At 45.7% G+C, this 12494-nt stretch overlaps 1 protein-coding gene across 1 annotated transcript in view; it reads right to left on the bottom strand.

Moving 5' to 3' along the window:
• Window positions 1–11455: 11455 nt before the first annotated feature.
• Window positions 11456–12494, bottom strand: part of GYS1 (glycogen synthase 1) — a 120782-nt gene continuing 119743 nt past the window's right edge. Inside the window, exon 16 of the mRNA XM_063942452.1 lies at window positions 11456–12494. This exon is cut by the window's right edge and continues 891 nt beyond it. The gene's annotated coding sequence lies outside the window, so the exon portion shown is untranslated.

Below are 12494 nucleotides of genomic sequence, written 5' to 3'. Positions count from 1 at the left end.
GGACACCTACCATATCACCATATATCTTGCCATCGATGGCCATCCCTAGGATGCGGTCACACCATTCCCTGCCACCACATCCCACAGATGCCAGTCCACATCATTCATTATGAGACGGCCAGGGGGAAGGGGTATGTACCCTGTATGTGGGGCACCATGAAATGTGCTAGGGAGATATGTAGACGTCTGTGTAAATAAAGGTCCACAATTTTGTGAAGTTTGTACATGACCATTTGTATAACTGGCGAAATGAAATTAAGGATACAATGAGTAAAGTAATCATTTAAAGAAGGGGCATAACTGGCACATGGCATGCCCCAGGAAATGCACTCAAAATGTCAACAATCACAATGTTGACAGTCTTGATATCTACACATCATTGACAGTTATGATCTCTTAAATGGCAATAATACAGCATCATTACCACAGATAGTATTAAGTCATATTTGTTCCATATGGGAACAAAAAAAATCACCACCTGGTGTGTCAAAAAATGAAGTCAATAAATAAAAAAGTAAAATAAAAATGTATCTCATATGCTCAGCAGACTTAACACCATTAAATACAATAGCTGACACTCTTAAGAAGTCTTACCCCAAAATAAAACCACCACCTAATTTAATTCGCTACTGTAAACAAAATTATGTGAATACATGTAGTGTTCCAACATGATCTGGCACTCAGTTCACACAGAACATTATTAAAAGTCTTTAACAAACCAAAAACAGAACGTTATTAAATGTTGGCTTATTGTGCAGAAATAGTTCTAACAAAAGTGCCTTAAATTACAAATGGAAAACAGTTTACTGAATAAGGAATACTCAAAATATACATATACGTTTACAATGGACAAGTAAAGGGACAACCTGTGAAAATAAATATATACCATATAAAACCGCACTGGAGCCGCGGACTTCCTGTCCGGGCAGTGCATGAAGTCCACGTCTCCAGTGCGGTTTTATATGTTTTTAACCATTGTATCATATATTTTTAGAATGTTTGCATAATACTCTACATCTATATTAATATGGTAACATGATACTCCCTTGATATTTACACTTTGGTAATTTCTAAACTCCTAACTGATCAATGACAGGAAGTGATGTAGACATCACTTCCTTCATAGGTTAAGTATATATACATGGTCTGTCTCAAGCCTTAAATCACCCCTTGATGAAGTCCAGATGGGACGAAACGCGTTGGATGACACTTGATCTAACCTCACCCTCTGAAGTTAAGCCATTTTTCTCTCCTCTTTTGCATCAGTTTTAGCCTTTTATCTTTTATGTTTTACATACTTTGTTATTTTTTTTAATTTTACATTTTCATGTTTTGTACGGATGTTTCTTTACTATAGCTGTTTTTATCCAGTGACACTCCGTCTTTTAGTGCTACGTTCTGTAAAAAATGTTTGTACTTTTAAATTTATAACTGTCTAGTCCCATAGTTTTTTGGACACCATTGGTTGCTTTTAAATACCTCATTCTCTGTTTCCAAGTCCTATCCTTAGGCACCTATACCAGTGCCTAATACATTTGAGGTGGTAAGCTGACGCCCTGATATACCGTAGGGAGTGTCTATAGTGTGTGTGTGTGTGTGTGTGTGTGTGTGTGTGTGTGTGTTGGAGTAATAAGTGACAGATTTCTTCGGACTTTTGCATTATTTTAATGCAGTGTCAACCCCGTTCTTCTTTGTTGTATGTATGTGCTTTCTCTATATTGGACCAGACAACGGGGCCCATTGACATTATTATGTGAAGGATTCTATACAGTTTATCTTGATCTTTGTTCAGCTTATGTGGTTCTTACTGGCCACAGGAAGTGTACTCCGTATATTAATGCAGTTTGGCAATAAATATGGTAACAGTCCATCTGGACTTTGCCCAGTTTCCTTATTTGATGTGGATCCTATACTAATGTACTAACGAGGGACATGGTTACGGCATCTGTTCCATTACAGTCCTACGTCAGCACATGTTGGGACATTTTAGTTGTCAAGTCTATGTGAAACGTATGGGTAGCAGAAAATCAGTGTATCTCCGTGGCTTGGCCTCCGTTCATGCTGCGCACATATAAACATTAACTAATACATATTCAGTCACAGCATATTGTCATTTATATAAAAGTACTCTGCAAAGTCACAGATGGAGCCCAGGGTGGGAGCGGTACGGTATAATATATTATATATATATATATATATATATATATATATATACACACACATATACACCAGGAATAGAATCTCTGAGGAGTGCGTCACCCTGCCCCTTCTATCTATGGGGGTCATTCCGAGTTGATTGCTAGCTGCCGTTGTTAGCAGCGCAGCAATCAGGCTAAAAATCGGCATTTCTGCGCATGCATATGCACCACAATGTGCAGGCGCGTCATACAGGTACAATGGGCATTGTGGGTTTGCACGGAGTCTAACGAACAGTCCTGTCGCATGGCCGAACGCAGGAAGATTGACATGAAGTGGGCGTTTCTGGGTTGCAATTGACCGTTTTCAGGGAGTGTTTGGAAAAACGCAGGCGTGTCAGGAAAAACGCAGGCATGGCTGGGCGGATGTGTGACGTCAAAAGCCGTCCCTCCGTCGTTAGAATCAACGCACACGAAGAGTAACTACAGGGCTGGTCTTGTTTTGCACAAAAAGATTTTGCAGGCGCTCTGCTGCACAAGCATTCCCAGTCCTGCAAAGCGAAAATACACTCCCCAGTGGGCAGCGACAATGCGTTTGCACGGCTGCTAAAATAAGATTTTACTTACCGATAAATCTATTTCTCGGAGTCCGTAGTGGATGCTGGGGTTCCTGAAAGGACCATGGGGAATAGCGGCTCCGCAGGAGACAGGGCACAAAAAGTAAAGCTTTTTCAGATCAGGTGGTGTGCACTGGCTCCTCCCCCTATGACCCTCCTCCAGACTCCAGTTAGGTACTGTGCCCGGACGAGCGTACACAATAAGGGAGGATTTTGAATCCCGGGTAAGACTCATACCAGCCACACCAATCACACCGTACAACCTGTGATCTAAACCCAGTTAACAGTATGATAACAGCGGAGCCTCTGAAAGATGGCTTCCTTCAACAATAACCCGAATTAGTTAACAATAACTATGTACAATTTATGCAGATAATCCGCACTTGGGATGGGCGCCCAGCATCCACTACGGACTCCGAGAAATAGATTTATCGGTAAGTAAAATCTTATTTTCTCTATCGTCCTAGTGGATGCTGGGGTTCCTGAAAGGACCATGGGGATTATACCAAAGCTCCCAAACGGGCGGGAGAGTGCGGATGACTCTGCAGCACCGAATGAGAGAACTCCAGGTCCTCCTTAGCCAGAGTATCAAATTTGTAAAATTTTACAAACGTATTCTCCCCTGACCACGTAGCTGCTCGGCAAAGTTGTAATGCCGAGACCCCTCGGGCAGCCGCCCAAGATGAGCCCACCTTCCTTGTGGAGTGGGCCTTTACAGATTTAGGCTGTGGCAGGCCTGCCACAGAATGTGCAAGTTGGATTGTGCTACAGATCCAACGAGCAATCGTCTGCTTAGACGCAGGAGCACCCATCTTGTTGGGTGCATACAATATAAACAACGAGTCAGATTTTCTGACTCCAGCTGTCCTTGCAATATATATTTTTAATGCTCTGACAACGTCCAGTAACTTGGAGTCCTCCAAGTCACTTGTAGCCGCAGGCACTACAATAGGCTGGTTCAGATGAAATGCTGACACCACCTTAGGGAGAAAATGCGGACGAGTCCGCAGTTCTGCCCTGTCCGAATGGAAAATCAGATATGGGCTTTTGTAAGATAAAGCTGCCAATTCTGATACTCTCCTGGCAGAAGCCAGGGCTAGAAGCATGGTCACTTTCCAAGTGAGATATTTCAAATCCACCTTATTTAGTGGTTCAAACCAATGAGATTTTAGAAAGTCCAAAACCACATTGAGATCCCACGGTGCCACTGGAGGCACCACAGGAGGCTGTATATGCAGCACTCCCTTAACAAAGGTCTGGACTTCAGGGACTGAAGCCAATTCTTTTTGAAAGAAAATCGACAGGGCCGAAATTTGAACCTTAATAGATCCCAATTTGAGACCCATAGACAATCCTGATTGCAGGAAATGTAGGAATCGACCCAGTTGAAATTCCTCCGTCGGAGCACTCCGATCTTCGCACCACGCAACATATTTTCGCCAAATTCGGTGATAATGTTGCACGGTTACTTCCTTCCTTGCTTTAATCAAAGTAGGAATGACTTCTTCCGGCATGCCTTTTTCCTTTAGGATCCGGCGTTCAACCGCCATGCCGTCAAACGCAGCCGCGGTAAGTCTTGAAACAGACAGGGACCCTGCTGAAGCAAGTCCCTCCTTAGAGGTAGAGGCCACGGATCTTCCGTGATCATCTCTTGAAGTTCCGGGTACCAAGTCCTTCTTGGCCAATCCGGAACCACTAGTATCGTTCTTACGCCTCTTTGCCGTATAATTCTCAATACTTTTGGTATGAGAGGCAGAGGAGGAAACACATACACCGACTGGTACACCCAAGGCGTTACCAGCGCGTCCACAGCTATTGTCTGCGGATCTCTTGACCTGGCGCAATACCTGTCCAGTTTTTTGTTGAGGCGAGACGCCATCATGTCCACCATTGGTCTTTCCCAACGGGTTACCAGCATGTGGAAGACTTCTGGATGAAGTCCCCACTCTCCCGGGTGAAGATCGTGTCTGCTGAGGAAGTCTGCTTCCCAGTTGTCCACTCCCGGGATGAACACTGCTGACAGTGCTATCACATGATTCTCTGCCCAGCGAAGAATCCTTGCAGCTTCTGCCATTGCACTCCTGCTTCTTGTGCCGCCCTGTCTGTTCACATGGGCGACTGCCGTGATGTTGTCCGACTGGATCAACACCGGTTTTCCCTGAAGCAGAGGTTCTGCCTGGCTTAGAGCATTGTATATTGCTCTTAGTTCCAGAATGTTTATGTGAAGAGACGTTTCCAGGCTCGTCCATACTCCCTGGAAGCTTCTTCCTTGTGTGACTGCTCCCCAGCCTCTCAGGCTGGCGTCCGTGGTCACCAGGATCCAATCCTGTATGCCGAATCTGCGGCCCTCCAATAGATGAGGACTCTGCAACCACCACAGAAGAGACACCCTTGTCCTTGGAGACAGGGTTATCCGTAGGTGCATCTGAAGATGCGACCCTGACCATTTGTCCAACAGATCCCTTTGGAAAATTCTTGCGTGGAATCTGCCGAATGGAATTGCTTCGTAAGAAGCCACCATTTTTCCCAGGACTCTTGTGCATTGATGTACAGACACCTTTCCTGGTTTTAGGAGGTTCCTGACAAGGTCGGATAACTCCTTGGCTTTTTCCTCCGGGAGAAAAACCTTTTTCTGAACCGTGTCCAGAATCATCCCTAGGAACAGCAGACGAGTTGTCGGCATTAACTGGGATTTTGGAATATTCAGAATCCACCCGTGCTGTTTTAGCACTTCTTGAGACAGTGCTAATCCCATCTCTAGCTGTTCTCTGGACCTCGCCCTTATTAGGAGATCGTCCAAGTATGGGATAATTAATATGCCTTTTCTTCGAAGAAGAATCATCATCTCGGCCATTACCTTTGTAAAGATCCGAGGTGCCGTGGACAATCCGAACGGCAGCGTCTGAAACTGATAGTGACAGTTTTGTACAACGAACCTGAGGTACCCCTGGTGTGAGGGGTAAATTGGAACGTGGAGATACGCATCCTTGATGTCCAAGGATACCATAAAGTCCCCCTCTTCCAGGTTCGCTATCACTGCTCTGAGTGACTCCATCTTGAACTTGAACTTCTTTATGTACAGGTTCAAGGACTTCAGATTTAGAATAGGCCTTACCGAGCCATCCGGCTTCGGTACCACAAAAAGAGTGGAATAATACCCCTTCCCTTGTTGTAGAAGAGGTACCTTGACTATCACCTGCTGAGAGTACAGCTTGTGAATGGCTTCCAAAACCGTCTCCCTTTCGGAGGGGGACGTTGGTAAAGCAGACTTCAGGAAACGGCGAGGTGGATCTGTCTCTAATTCCAACCTGTACCCTTGAGATATTATCTGCAGGATCCAGGGATCTACCTGCGAGTGAGCCCACTGCGCGCTGTAATTTTTGAGACGACCGCCCACCGTCCCCGAGTCCGCTTGAGAAGCCCCAGCGTCATGCTGAGGCTTTTGTAGAAGCCGGGGAGGGCTTCTGTTCCTGGGAAGGAGCTGCGTGTTGCTGTCTCTTCCCTCGACCTCTGCCTCGTGGCAGATATGAATAGCCCTTTGCTCTCTTATTTTTAAAGGAACGAAAGGGCTGCGGTTGAAAAGTCGGTGCCTTTTTCTGTTGGGGAGTGACTTGAGGTAGAAAGGTGGATTTCCCGGCTGTAGCCGTGGCCACCAAATCTGATAGACCGACTCCAAATAACTCCTCCCCTTTATACGGCAAAACTTCCATATGCCGTTTTGAATCCGCATCGCCTGTCCACTGTCGCGTCCATAAAGCTCTTCTGGCCGAAATGGACATAGCACTTACCCGTGATGCCAGTGTGCAGATATCCCTCTGTGCATCACGCATATAAAGAAATGCATCCTTTATTTGTTCTAACGACAGTAAAATATTGTCCCTGTCCAGGGTATCAATATTTTCAATCAGGGACTCTGACCAAACTACCCCAGCACTGCCCATCCAGGCAGTCGCTACAGCTGGTCGTAGTATAACACCTGCATGTGTGTATATACTTTTTTGGATATTTTCCATCCTCCTATCTGATGGATCTTTAAGTGCGGCCGTCTCAGGAGAGGGTAACGCCACTTGTTTAGATAAGCGTGTTAGCGCCTTGTCCACCCTAGGAGGTGTTTCCCAGCGCTCCCTAACCTCTGGCGGGAAAGGGTATAATGCCAATAATTTCTTTGAAATTATCAGCTTTTTATCAGGGGCAACCCACGCTTCATTACACACGTCATTTAATTCTTCTGATTCAGGAAAAACTATAGGTAGTTTTTTCATACCCCACATAATACCCTGTTTAGTGGTACCTGTAGTATCAGCTAAATGTAACGCCTCCTTCATTGCCAAAATCATATAACGTGTGGCCCTACTGGAAAATACGGTTGAATCGTCACCGTCACCACTGGAGTCAGTGCCTGCGTCTGGGTCTGTGTCGACCGACTGAGGCAAAGGGCGTTTCACAGCCCCTGACGGTGTTTGAGTCGCCTGGACAGGCACTAATTGATTGTCCGGCCGCCTCATGTCGTCAAACGACTGCTTTAGCGTGTTGACACTATCCCGTAGTTCCATAAATAAAGGCATCCATTCTGGTGTCGACTCCCTAGGGGGTGACATCCTCATATTTGGCAATTGCTCCGCCTCCACACCAATATCGTCCTCATACATGTCGACACACACGTACCGACACACAGCAGACACACAGGGAATGCTCCTAACGAAGACAGGACCCACTAGCCCTTTGGGGAGACAGAGGGAGAGTTTGCCAGCACACACCAAAAGCGCTATATATATATCAGGGATAGCCTTATAATAAGTGCTCCCTTATAGCTGCTTTGTTATATCAAAATATCGCCATAAATTTGCCCCCCCCTCTCTGTTTTACCCTGTTTCTGTAGTGCAGTGCAGGGGAGAGACTTGGGAGCCGTCCTGACCAGCGGAGCTGTGAGAGGAAATGGCGCCGTGTGCTGAGGAGATAGGCCCCGCCCCTTTTCTGGCGGGCTCGTCTCCCGCTATTTAGAAAAATCAGGCAGGGGTTAAATATCTCCATATAGCCTCTAGGGGCTATATGTGAGGTATTTTTAGCCTTTATAGGTATTCATTTGCCTCCCAGGGCGCCCCCCTCCCAGCGCCCTGCACCCTCAGTGACTGCCGTGTGAAGTGTGCTGAGAGGAAAATGGCGCACAGCTGCAGTGCTGTGTGCTACCTTTAGAAGACTGCAGGAGTCTTCAGCCGCCGATTCTGGACCTCTTCTGACTTCAGCATCTGCAAGGGGGCCGGCGGCGCGGCTCCGGTGACCATCCAGGCTGTACCTGTGATCGTCCCTCTGGAGCTTGATGTCCAGTAGCCAAGAAGCCAATCCATCCTGCACGCAGGTGAGTTGACTCCTTCTCCCCTCAGTCCCTCGCTGCAGTGATCCTGTTGCCAGCAGGAATCACTGTAAAATAAAAAACCTAGCTAAACTTTTTCTAAGCAGCTCTTTAGGAGAGCCACCTAGATTGCACCCTTCTCGGCCGGGCACAAAAATCTAACTGGAGTCTGGAGGAGGGTCATAGGGGGAGGAGCCAGTGCACACCACCTGATCTGAAAAAGCTTTACTTTTTGTGCCCTGTCTCCTGCGGAGCCGCTATTCCCCATGGTCCTTTCAGGAACCCCAGCATCCACTAGGACGATAGAGAAAAACTGCTAGCGAGCGATCAACTCGGAATGACCCCCTATGTGACCAAAGAATGGTCTGTGAGTTGCTCAGGTTTGGTAGTCGTGGTTGGCTTGGAGATGGGTTGCACTGCTCCTTAGCAGCCCATGGTGACAGCATGGGATTACGGACAGAAATAGCTGTTTGAATGCTGCCTTCCAGATGACTGCAGCAATGTGTTCTCATGCTCAACCTGCTAGTGAACACCAGTAAATTGATGTAATAGTCTACAGTAAAGCCAAACCTACATTTTTTGCATGGCCCACACCCCTGTGATCTGGCTCCTGCAGTTTTTGAGCTGGTTTCCATGTTTTCTCAAGGCCTGTCTAAATGCACACCTAAAGCAGGAGAAACATACGTTCGCATTATGGATAGGAAATAAACATCAATGATCCTGTAAAATATATAGGTCCATCAATGTCATAAGAAAACATTGGCTTCTAAAACCTGGACGTTTGCAGAATTATAAGTGGTATTTTAAGGCATAGCAGATATAGGACGGCACGTCATATAGGAGGGTATCTTCAGCCAGGACTTCAGGCAATTATGGCACTTATAGGCATGGGCAGGATGTTAGGTGACATGGCCTCAACATGCTTAATGGTGCATGCCCAGGGGTGTGTGGTCACAGCTTAGTGTGGGGCGTCTGGTTACACCACTACTGCGATCCCAGACCATACAGAGGCCCAGGTAATCCATACCCACTGCCCTCATCTTGGCACCCCTGCTTATAGGACAGTTCAGTAGAGTATTTCAGAAGAGTAGGGAGCATAAATGGCTTCTTAATGGGTAGTAACGAGACCTACAGCTGAGAGGCAGTGCTGAGGGGAGCAGAGAAGCTGCATAGGATAATAGAAATGTGGGCTAAACTGTAGACACAGCAGAGAGCTTTATATACAATTAGGAGAACGTTACCGCTCATCCTGAGACTACCTGCGAGCCTACTGATTGGCGGCCTACACTGGATATGTACTTACACGGTCATACTTGAAACCACCACTGGTGTTGCTGTTCAAGATACTCTCAGGACGGTGTGGTTTAGTCATACCTAGAAAGTGTAATACAAGAATAGTGGAAGAATAAACACAACCGCTCAATACCCTTCAGCATGAATGAAATATTTGCTACAACTGTTGCCTGGTGACTATCACCACCGCTGACATGTAAGAGGCACACGCTCCTTCACAGAAGCCATTATAATTACACACAAGCACTATTAGCATTTGGCCAATGAATGACAGGTTTGTTTTGTTTTTGTTTTTTTACTTCATTGTCATAAACAAATGTTCAACTAGTATTGTGCGCAGTCATTCACCAGGTCTCTAGCTATACTTCTCACTCTTTCGTTTATAAGCCTGAACACATCATGCAGCCATGCTCCACTGTTCTGTGGCACAGAGGAGATGCATCAAACCTTGGAGAGAGATAAAGTACCAACTCATCAGCTTCTGTCAATTTTCAAACACAGCCAATAAAGTGACAGAAGCTGACTGGTTGGTACTCTCTCTCCAAGGCTTGATACATCTCCCCCACAGTCTGTTATCTATGGCTCTGCTGCCTTAGCTGCAGGAATGCCAAACTTTTCCAAGAGACTCTGAGCGTCTGTAATGGTAATGTGTGTGGCAGCTAGGGGCAGCGTTTTATCCATCCTTCTGTCTAGTCCTCCAGCTTTCAATGTCCTTCAGGTTAGGACATTCTTTACTCTCTATAGGCGACGCCCATACTGTGGTAGCATCTGACAATGGGGGTCATTCCGAGTTGTTCACTCGCTAGCAGTTTTTAGCAGTCGTGCAAACGCTATGCCGCCTCCCACTGGGAGTGTACTTTAGCTTAGCAGAAGTGCTAACGAAAGGATTGCAGAGCGGCTACAAAAAACAATTGTGCAGTTTCTGAGTAGCTTCAGACCTACTCAGCGCTTGCGATCACTTCAGACTGTTCAGTTTCTGTTTTGACGTCACAAACACGCCCTGCGTTCGCCCAGCCACGCCTGTGTTTTTTCGAACACTCCCTGAAAACGGTCAGTTGACACCCAGAAACACCCTCTTCCTGTCAATCACTCTGCGGCCAGCAGTGCGACTGAAAAGCTTCACTAGACCTTGTGTGAAACTACATCGTTCGTTGTAATAGTACAACGTGCGTGCGTATTGCGCCGCATGCGCAGAAGTGCTGATTTTTTGCCTGGTCGCTGCGCAGCAACCGAAATCTGCTAGCGAACTCGGAATAGCCCCCAGTGTCTCTTGCAGAGGCTTCACATCACTCAAGATCCTCTCTTCTCCTTCTACCCCAGCTGCGAACATCTATTTCCTCCTCTCCAGGCCACAGACTCTATAGTCTCTGTATGGTGTCCCATCTCGGTCTTACCTGCAAAGGCAGGTAAGAGAGATGGGACAGACAATAAGGGGAAAGACGGCAGTTTCTGACTTTTTTAGGTTGGAAGGGGTTCCGACCTATTCAATGCCCCCTCCGTTTTTCAGACAAGTCGGGAATTGTCGGAAAACATGTGGATCGGTGGATTAGCCACGGATCCACGTGTTTTGTTAGATCCCGCGGCCAAATCCATCAGGTTTTGGCCCCGTTTCCGACAATGTCAATCCGACTTTAAAAAAGTCAGATTGGCATTGTCGTGAGCGGCCAAATCCGACAGATGTCAGATCCAACATCTATTGAATACACCCCTATATGTCTAATATTGTGGGACCCACATTATACAGTGTACAGTTGTATATCAACCCACTTTTTTACACCTATTATCAATTAAGCATTTTCCATTATGTTTAGTTTGGGATTACAGTTCTAAAATAAAATAAAAGTATTTGTTTCATTTCTCAACCTCTTACCAATTAAAAATTGAGTTTTGTATTTCTAATTAACCATTTTTGTAAAATAGCGGCTGATTTGTCAAACCCAGTGCCTGTCTTTCCCCACTGAAGTCGTTCTTTAGCTCTTTAAAACAAAAACAAAAAAATCTTTGGTAATAATAGCTTGCCTCAAAATGTGCGCAACGCAGTAAAATAAGGGATGACATCATTTGATCAGATTTAAAATTTTATTTTTAAATACTATATATTGGTTTGTGAGATTTCAGTCTCCACAGCTCCATGGCACGATGATCGGTCACAGATATAAAAGATGAACCAGGGCGTGATCACAATATGGCTGTAAACCAGAGACGAGCAAAGTATAAAAGGAAACAAAACGCAAGAGTTCAGAATTTTCCACAGAGCGTGACAAACTCATCTGGATTCATATTGTGGGTAAAAGGAAGGCAGCGCTGCAGATCTCTGCCGCAGGCGGCAGTGGCTGCGTCTCACACATCAGGGGTAACCTAGCACAGGGGCAACCTTCCTGCCCTACCTGAGATCTCCATAGCTATAGCATATGTGCATACTATCACCGGGACCCCATGTTGATAGGTTTTACAGCACAGACTTAAATTAGAGTTTATTTAAGAACACTGCGCAACGTTCTCTAAACTACTGCAACCAAATCAAACAACTAATGTCATTTTGTAACCTGTGTTACACAAATGACAGCTAGACACCGCCTATTACGGGTTACAGCAGATTTATCCACATAATGTTACAGTGTTATTTAATAAGATCACATGGGGCTCATTAATCAGGTACAAACTATACACTGAACCGAAGCCACCAATCAGAAATGAGCTTATAGCTGTGCAGAGCTCAGAAGATGAATACAAGCACCAGATTGGTGCAAAATTTGCACCTAAGTCCGATGGTGATCACTTATCTCCCACGGGTGCTAGTTTTCTAGTTGTAAACAATCAATGCAGAACATTGAACTAATAGCCTGAGATTGTTCGACCTTTAGCAGCTTACCAGTAATGGTGTGTGTGGCTGGAAGACATCCTACAGGAGCACATGGGTCAGGCATATGGCACAGACACCAGAGCAACATCGCAATAGAAGGAAGAGGCCACTATTACGAACCAGACGATAAGACCAGTTGGACCTAGACAGCGTTGCACTGGTGATAAAGAATACTGTCTAACGGATGGATAATGCTATTACTGATGGTCATAACTGGCTCTCCTAGGTGCACACAA

This window comes from Pseudophryne corroboree, chromosome 10, assembly GCF_028390025.1.
Source record: "Pseudophryne corroboree isolate aPseCor3 chromosome 10, aPseCor3.hap2, whole genome shotgun sequence".
Taxonomy (NCBI): domain Eukaryota; kingdom Metazoa; phylum Chordata; class Amphibia; order Anura; family Myobatrachidae; genus Pseudophryne; species Pseudophryne corroboree.
This window is presented reverse-complemented; position numbering and strand designations above follow the sequence as displayed.